Here is a 9,106-nt window from a genome sequence, read left to right as displayed (position 1 = left end):
GAAGAGGCGGCGGCAGCCACTGCCGCGGGCAAGTTTGGATTCACCGTGGAGGAGGCAGAGGCAGCAGAGGCGGCAAGCCTTGCCGAGCGAGAGGAGTTTGCCGGCGAGGGAGAGCTTGTCGGGTCTGAAGCTGAGTCGAGCGAGTCCGCCGTGGGCGCGGGCGACTCATTGGCGATCGACTCCTCCTCTTTCTCACCTCCAGACAGCTCGTCGCATGTGGAGCCCCCAGCTCCACCAAGAAAGCGTCTCCGCAAGGCCGGGGACGTAGCGGGGCGGCAGACGGCTCAACAGCAGCCGCGCCGCGCGACGCGCTCCACCGTGGCAAGCACTGTTGCCGCGGGAGCACCTCACGCCGCTGCGGCAACTGGAGCGGGGCCCTCCCGGACCACCGCTACTGCTCCCGCCAAGCGGCAAAGGGAACCTACTCCTCCGCCACGTCGCACCGGAGGCGAGCCGGACTTCGATCTCTCGCGCTCAGCTCCGACGAGGAAGAAGAAGAGTAAGATTCTTTGCTGTACTTGTAGTTCTTCAATTTTGTTGCTTTGTCTTGTATCTGATTTGCTTCACTCTAAACCCATTTCTTTTCAGGACACTGGCCCAGAGAGCGGCGAAGAGAGCCAAGGTCCCGGTGATTGTCATCGAGGACGAACCCACCGCGACAGCAAGGGGCGTGTCCGAGACCACCTTGCCGGACCCGGCAACCACTCCTCAAAGCAGCCGCCAGCGCAGCCCCCATCGTAAGTATATGGTTTACTTCCTGCTGTCTGGCGCGCATGGGTGCTCTTTCTTTGCTGATATCTGACTGTTGGTTTTTGTAGGAGCAGAGCAGCCTCACTAGGAGTGCCCGGAAGCCGCTCCCGAAATACCTTCTGCTTCGAATACACCGCCAAGGGAGGATTCCCCGGCAAGGGAGCGTTCTCCGGCAAGGGAGAATTCTCCGGCAAGGGACAGTTCTCCGGCAAGGGACAGCACCAGCGACCCTCCGGTGGTTGAGACCACGACTGCAGATCCTAGTATAGGTAATCCTCTGGCTTAAAAACTTCCCTTGGGTTCTTCTTCTTCTGATTTTCTTTTTGGATATTTGCTTAACTTTTCTCCTTTTTCCGTTTGTCAGATCCGTCTGCCATGTAGCCGATGGAAACCTAGGTCGCCGGCGAGGAGAACGCGCGCAACAATACCGACGATGTCGCTGCCACCGAAGGAGAAGCCGGCGCTGATGATCCCGCCGGCGAAGAGGCCGCCAAAGCTGCCACCGCAGAAGCTGGCGAGGGATCCGGCGATCGCACTGACGGCCCCGAGGCCGCAGGAAGCGTCAGGCGCTACACCAACCGCCGATCCCTCCGCCACTGCTGCAGCGCCAGGCTCCAAGGAGCCCCAGCCCGGTGCCTATTTGAAGGCCGGCGACGGCATCTTCATCAAGCTCCCCTGGGCGTCAAGCTCCAGGGCGCCGATCGAAGGAGAGATCTTGGATGGAGAGGTGCTCGCCTCCGTTGGGCTGACGCTGGTTGACGCGCCAAACAGCAGCAGCGACGAGCCTGAGGAGGAGGGGCTGCTGCCGAAGCTGTTGTCGCTTTACTGCGCCCGACAGGCCAAGCTGGTATCCCGAGAAGCGCTTGTCGCGAAGGCGGGAGTGGACATTGAGAAGCGCGCGGAGGAGCTCCAGGGTCTCAGGTAGGAAGCTCTCCGGTCCCTGGCAGAGGAGCGGGAGCAAGTCGCCGAGGAGCGGAAAGCCTTCCTCCTCGAGAAGGCTGAAGTTGAAGAGCAACAATGGCTTGTTGCCGAGAATTTATCTGCGCAGGAAGGCGAGTTGGCGTAGCGCAAGGTCAACCTTGACAGCCACGAGGAGGAGCTTGCCGCGCGCGAGCAAACATTTGGCGGGGCTCTCAAGGAAGCAGAGGATGCCGCCGCAGCTGCCGAGGCCGCCAAGAAGGAGCTGGAGACGAAGATGGTGCAGCTGGAGGCCGATCTCAAGGAGAGCGGCGAGGAGCTTGCTGCGCTCAAGCGTGAGCGCGAGAAGGACGCCGCCGCTCATGGCGAGCTGCAGGGTCGTCTTGCTGAGAGGAGCAAAGAGCTTAGCGCCGCCAAGGACTCCAACGCAGATATTGAGTTGAAGCTGGTTACTTTGACTCAGACACTGGACGGCGCCAGGGAGCGGGAGGTGGCCTTGACGGAGAAGATCAAGGCCGATGAGGCACTGCTGGCGAGTGCTGCTGCCGCCCAGAACGCATTTAGGGACAAGCCAATCCCGACAAGATCAAGGCCATTGAGTAGATTGAAGCACTGAAGCGCGTCAAGGATGTACGAAGACTTGCCGGCTGTGTGGCTGCTCTCAGCAGGTTTATCTCTAGATCTGCTAAGCGTGCCCTGCCGTTTTTCAAAATATTGAAAAAGGCAGGTCCAATGAAATGGACTCCAGAGGCGGAGGCTGCACTGCAGGACTTGAAGAGATACCTGTCATCCACTCCAACACTTGTCGCACGTAAGCCACAAGAGAAGTTGCTGCTGTATATAGCGGCAACCAACCAAGTGGTTAGTGCTGCGTTAGTGGCAGAGAGGGAGGCGGATGATGAGCCAGCAACCGCGGCAGATGCATCCAGCGACAAGCAAGGGGCTTCACCGGCAAGCTCTGGTCCCGACAAAGATGGATCTGCGCAGGCGCGTGAGAAGATGCAGAAAAGAATGGTGCAGCGCCCAGTTTACTTTGTCAGTTCCCTTCTGCAGGGGGCTAGGTCAAGGTACTCTGGTGTGCAGAAATTGCTTTTCGGCCTTCTCATGGCCTCGAGAAAGCTGCGCCATTACTTTCAAGCACATGAGATCACAGTCGTCACTCGTTTTCTGCTGAAGAGGATACTGCAAAATCCAGAAGCAACAGGCAGGATTGTCGAGTGGGCACTGGAACTGTCAAGCTTTGGCCTCAAGTTTGAGAGCACTTCAACTATCCAAAGCAGAGCATTGGCAGAGTTCATAGCAGAATGGACGCCAACACATGATGAAGAAATTCTAGAAACGAGCATCCCCGTCAAGGAAGCAAGCAAAGAGTGGCTGATGTACTTTGATGGTGCCTTCTCCCTGCAAGGCGCCGGTGCGGGCGTGCTACTTGTTGCACCCACCGGAGAGCACCTCAAGTACGTAGTCCAGATGCACTTTCCCAAGGAGCAAGCAACGAACAATACCGCAGAGTATGAAGGTTTGCTTGCCGGTCTCAGGATCGCAGCAGACCTTGGGATCAAGAAGCTCATTGTCAGAGGTGACTCACAGCTTGTCGTCTGCCAAGTGAACAAGAATTATCAGAGTCCGTTGATGGAAGCTTACGTTGATGAAGTGAGAAAGCTAGAAGAGCACTTTGACGGCATACAGATGGAACATGTTCCAAGAGCTCAGAACGACATCACCGATGGCCTGTCGAAGTGCGCCGCACTTAAGTTACCTGTGGAACCAGGGATCTTTGTGCTCAAGCTGACTCAACCGTCTGTAACGCCATCAACTGGACAGAGCAAAAAGAGGAAGTTGATTTCTGGTGACTATTTTCCGGCAGAGCTCCCCGAAGCCGCCGCCAAGAAGGTCCTCAAGATCAACACCAAGGATGCAGAGGAGCAGTCTGCTCCGGCAAGCCCTAGGGTTTGTTCCATTGAAGCAGACGCTCCCGACAAGTTTTGCTCCAGCAAGCTTTGCACCGCTACCATAGCTGGAAAGTTAATGCCAGAAGTCTCGAGGAAGGCGACCTTGTTCTTCGGCGCGTTTAGTCCGCCAAGAATTCCAACAAGTTGACGCCGAAGTGGGAAGGCCCTTACCGGGTGAAACGAGTCACTAGGCCTGGCGCTGTCCGCCTTGAGACCGAAGATGGCATTCCGGTGAGCAACTACTGGAACATTAAGCATCTTCGTAAGTTTTACCCGTAGGGCGCGGTTGCCGGAACCTGTTCCGGCAACCACCTTTTGTACAAGTCTTGCCAATGTTGCATATAATCCTTTGTACAAAGCCGGGCGCAGATCCCGTGCATAATTAAAGATCATGTGCTCCGCACATCCTGTCAATTTCATGCTTTCTACTTCTTTTGCATGCGTTATCTGACACTTTGTGCAGTGCCTACCCCCGGTAAGCAATAACGAGCCGTAAGGCTCCATATCTTTATTTTCTCCTCTTTCTTTTTCTCAAAAAGGAAAGGAAGGTTCCCTCGCCCACAAGTTTGCCGGCGGGAAAGGAGAAGATAATGGTCTGGACCAGGCGTCGTTCAAGGAAGATTCGCCTTACTGGAAAGCAAACGACAGAAAAGCTAAGTTGCCAGAGTTTGAGCAATAAGTTTTAATTTTTAAGTTATCTTCCTCGAACGACCGTGCTTTGTATGGAAAACCTGTGCGCGGAGGAACCGACTCGTAGCTAGTTGCGCCCTTACTTTGTTTCGAGTCCGCTCAACAACTTAAGTGAGCTGCGACTAGTTGCGATAAGGTTTCTTGTCGGTGGCGGCACTGCCAGCAGGCTGGTGACATCCCGCACTCAGCGCTCGCGGCCCAGGTGCCCGCGCCGACAAGTTCCCTAAAAGCGTAGGGCAAAAACATACAAAGGAAGGAATCAAGTAAGGAAATAACAAAGCAATCTCTACCCAAAATAGAGTTATATTACAAGATAGCTTGTCGCCGCTCTAACAGATTGTTCTCATGACATGACCAGCAGCGACAAAGAAAAAGAGAAAACGGGCGGCCTAATCTACGCGATCGCCCTCAACCCTCTTGATCCCGCTCACCTTGTCCACAATGGGTGCGACAAGGGTCTTGAGCGCTTCCAGATCAGCATTCGGCGGCAAGGTCCTGAGGACGTTGGTGATGTTGAGGCCTGGGTTGCGGAAGGCAACCTTCACCAGCACGTTTTGAAGAGCTCCCGCGCAGATCTTGCGCGACTCGTCGGCCAGCTGCTTTGGATCTTCTCCCGGAGTCGCTGGAGGGCCTTCGCCACGCATTTGAAGAACAAGCTGAGCTTGGCGCTGGGTTGGAGGTGCTCATCGGAGGAATACCCGAGATCCTCCATCCCCAGCTGCGCCAGCTCCCCGTCGATGGCTGCGGCAACATTCACGAGACCCTCGGTCCAGTGCTCCACATTCTCCCTAAATGCGTTCTGGGCGGCAGCAGCACTCGCCAGCAGCGCCTTGTCGGCCTTGATCTTCTCCGTCAAGGCCACCTCCCACTCCCTAGCGCCGTCCAGCGTCTAGGTCAAAGTAACCAACTTCAACTCAAGATCTGCGTTGGAGTCCTTGGCGGCGCTAAGCTCTTTGCTCCTCTCAGCGACACGACCTTGCAGCTCGCCAGGAGCGGAGGCGTCCTTCTCGTGCTCACGCTTGAGCGCAGCAAGCTCCTCGCCGCTCTCCTTGAGATCGGCCTCCAGCTGCACCATCTTCGTCTCTAGCTCCTTCTTGGCGGCCTCGGCAGCTGCGGCAGCATCCTCTGCTTCCTTGAGAGCCCCGCCAAATGTTTGCTCGCGTGCGGCAAGCTCCTCCTCGTGGCTGTCAAGGTTGACCTTGAGCTACGCCAACTCGCCTTCCTGCGTAGATAGCTTCTCGGCAACAAGCCGCTGTTGCTCTTCAACTTCAGCCTTCTCGAGGAGGAAGGCTTTCCGCTCCTCGGCGACTTGCTCCCGCTCCTCTGCCTGGGACCGGAGAGCTTCCTGCCTGAGACACTGGAGCTCCTCCGCGCGCTTCTCAATGTCCACTCCCGCCTTCACGACAAGCGCTTCTCGGGATACCAGCTTGGCCTGTCGGGCGCGGTAAATTGACAACAGCTTCCGCAACAGCTGCTCCTCCTCAGGCTCGTCGCTGCTGCTGTTTGGCGCGTCGACCAGCGTCAGCCCAGCAGAGGCGAGCACCTCTCCATCCAAGATCTCTCCTTCGATCGGCGCCCTGGAGCTTGACGCCCAGGGGAGCTTGATGAAGATGCCGTCACCGGCCTTCAAATAGGCGCCGGGCTGGGGCTCCTTGGAGCCTGGCGCTGCAGCAGCGGTGGAGGGATCGGCAGTCGGCGTAGCGCCTGACGCTCCTGCGGCCTCGGGGCCGTCAGTGCGATCGCCGGATCCCTCGCCAGCTTCTGCGGCGGCAGCTTTGGCGGCCTCTTCGCCGGCGGGATCATCAGCGCCGGCTTCTCCTTCGGTGGCAACGGCATCGTCGGTATTGCTGCGCGCGTTCTCCTCGCCGGCGAGATCAGTTTCCATCGGCTCCGTGGCAGATGGATCTGACGAACGGAGAAAGGAGAAAAGTTAAGCAAATATCCAAAAAGAAAATCAGAAGAAGAAGAACCCAAGGGAAGTTTTCAAGCAAGAGGATTACCTGTACTAGGATCTGCAAGCGTGGTCTCAACCACCGGAGGGTCGCTGGTGCTGTCCCTTGCCGGAGAACTGTCCCTTGCCGGAGAATTCTCCCTTGCCGGAGAACGCTCCCTTGCCGGGGAATCCTCCCTTGGCGGTGTAGTCGAAGCAGATGGCATTTCGGGAGCGGCTTCCGGGCACTCTTGGTGAGGCTGCTCTGCTCCTACACAACCCAACAGTCAGATATCAGCAAAGAAAGAGCACCCATGCGCGCCAGACAGCAGGAAGTAAAGCATATACTTACGATAGGGGCTGCGCTGGGGGCTGCTTTGAGGAATGGTTGCCGGGTCCGGCAAGGTGGTCTCGGACACGCCCCCTGCTGTCGCGGTGGGTTCGTCTTCGATGACAATCACCGGGACCTTGGCTCTCTTTGCCACTCTCTGGGCCAGCATCCTGAAAAGGAATGGATTCAGAGTGAAGCAAATCAGATACAAGACAAAGCAACAAAATTGAAGAACTACAAGTACAACAAAGAATCTTAATCTTCTTCTTCCTCGTCGGAGCTGAGCGCGGAGAGATCGAAGTCCGACTCGCCTCCGGTGCGGCGAGGAGGAGGAGTAGGTTCTCTTGTCCGCTTGGCAGGAGTAGTAGCGGTAGACCGGGAAGACCCCGCTCCAGTTGCCGCCGCGGCGTGAGGCGCTCCCGCGGCAACAGTGCGTGCCGCGGTAGAGCGTGTCGCGCGGCACGGTGGTTGTTGACTCATCTGCCACCCCGCTACATCCCCGGCCTTGCGGACACACCTTCTTGGTGGGGCTGGGGGCTCCGCTTGCGGCGAGCTGTCTGGAGGTGAGAAAGAGGAGGAGTCGATCCCCAACGAGTCGCTCGCGCCCTCGGCGGACTCGCTCGACTCAGCTTCAGACCCAACAAGCTCTCCCTCGCCGGCAAACTCCTCTCGCTCGGCAAGGCTTGCCGCCTCTGCTGCCTCTGCCTCCTCCATGGTGAATCCAAACTCACTCGCGGCAGCGGCTGCCGCCGCCTCTTCCAGCCTAGTGGCGATGCGCTACATCTCCGCATCGGTGGTTTCGCGAGTAAGGCTCTTCTGTTCATCGGAGCGGACCGGCTTTTCTACTAGGCCATCAAAGAAATCCCGCACGACGTCGTCTACAGGCTCTTGCCAAGTTGGGACAATTCCATGCGAATCGCACAGCGGCTTCATTGCACGATGTGGTCAAGCGAGGAATTGTTGCACAGCGGAACGACACTCCTCCGCAACATGAACGCTTCGGGATGCTGAGGATCCCGCTTGAACAGTTCCAGGATCATTGCGTCCAGTTCCAGGATGGTGAAGTTGAAGTTGAGGCCCGGGCGCAGCCTCATGATATCCGCCGCGTTCTGGAACTCCCAGGCGGGTCTCCTCCTCTCCTGCAGGGGGCGATGCGGCGGCGAAGAAAATCTGTGCCAACGACGCCTACGGTGAGCCCGGCAAGCCTGAGGCATAGGATCCGGGTGACGGCAATCTTCAGCCTATCGTGTTCCGGGGCCACGTTACTCCAATCATTGCCGCGCGCTACCGGGGCTTGGCGCTGGGCAGTAAATGGCTGCGGGTTCTCCTCGACAATCCAGCACCATTCTGCTCTCCATTCCTCCCACTTGCTCCGGAGCTCTCCCTCCAGATAAGCTTCCTTCTTGCCAGCTCTCGAGATCCAAGTGATTCCGCCGGAAAGAGGCTCCCCTCTCTCAACTCGGGGCATAAAGAAGTGGCGGAAAAGAGCTACGTTTGGATAGGCTCCGACAAAGTTTTCGCAGAGATGTGCGAAAACTGCCATGGTCAGAATAGCATTGGGGGTGAAGTCAAGGAGGCGGAACCCGTAGGTGTTCATCATATCGCAGAAAAATTCTGAGAAAGGCGGGCAGACCCGCAGTAGAAGAACAGCGCGAAGAAAGGGTTTCCATTCGGAGCCAGTTCCGAAGCGGCAGCTGGGAGTACCTTCGTATGCGGATGCGCTCGCGTCTCCGTCGACCAGTAGAGGTAGTAGCACCCCGCGGCAAGGCTTCCGGGTGACCGCCAAGATCCTCCGTGGTTCCTTTGGAGCCATTCAAGAACAAAGTATTCAAGCCAAGGAGACAAGGCCCTGGCAAGAGGAGCTTGCCGGGAAGGCCAACTAAGGCATTTCAAGGAACTTGCTGCGACGCGCCACGCGTCCCGGCAAGGCCCGGTGAGCGACAGGCTTCTGGACGCGACAAGACAATGACCGCGGCAAGGCGCTTGCCGCGGCAAGCGACCACTCTATACCCACACTCCATCACATCCACCAATGTGTCACCCTGGGGCCTTTCCAGGCGCGCGTGGCGAGAGGCCGTGCAGCCAGCGGTGCGCGGTGGCAAGCGGCGCTGACAAGATAGCCATCGTGGCAAGCGGTGGCGTCCCTGACGGTCCTTTTTTGCACTGTTAGGGCGACGCAGACAGGCATTTAATGCCTTTGTCCCCTGCCGTCAGGGCTAGGTAGGATACACTGTACAAGTAGCTGTACCAACCACAATTCCTTTTCCATTTTTACCCTTATCTACGTTGCCACCTGTCGGTGACCCCTTGAGCATATAAAAGGAGGCCCATGCGCAACGTAGAGGGGGGTTGGAAGGCAGAAAACACTCACGCTCGGTCTCGTTAGCAGCTCGTGTGTACTGTAGCACTCAGCGCTCCCGAACAAGAACTCAATACACTCAGACATGCAGCAGTAGGAGTGTTATCTCTCCGGAGAGCTTCGAAGATGGGTAAACTGCTCGTGTGCTTCGCCTCGATCCGCTCTTCGTGCGATCT

This window comes from Triticum dicoccoides, chromosome 5B (genome assembly GCF_002162155.2).
Source record: "Triticum dicoccoides isolate Atlit2015 ecotype Zavitan chromosome 5B, WEW_v2.0, whole genome shotgun sequence".
Classification (NCBI taxonomy): domain Eukaryota; kingdom Viridiplantae; phylum Streptophyta; class Magnoliopsida; order Poales; family Poaceae; genus Triticum; species Triticum dicoccoides.
This window is presented reverse-complemented; position numbering follows the sequence as displayed.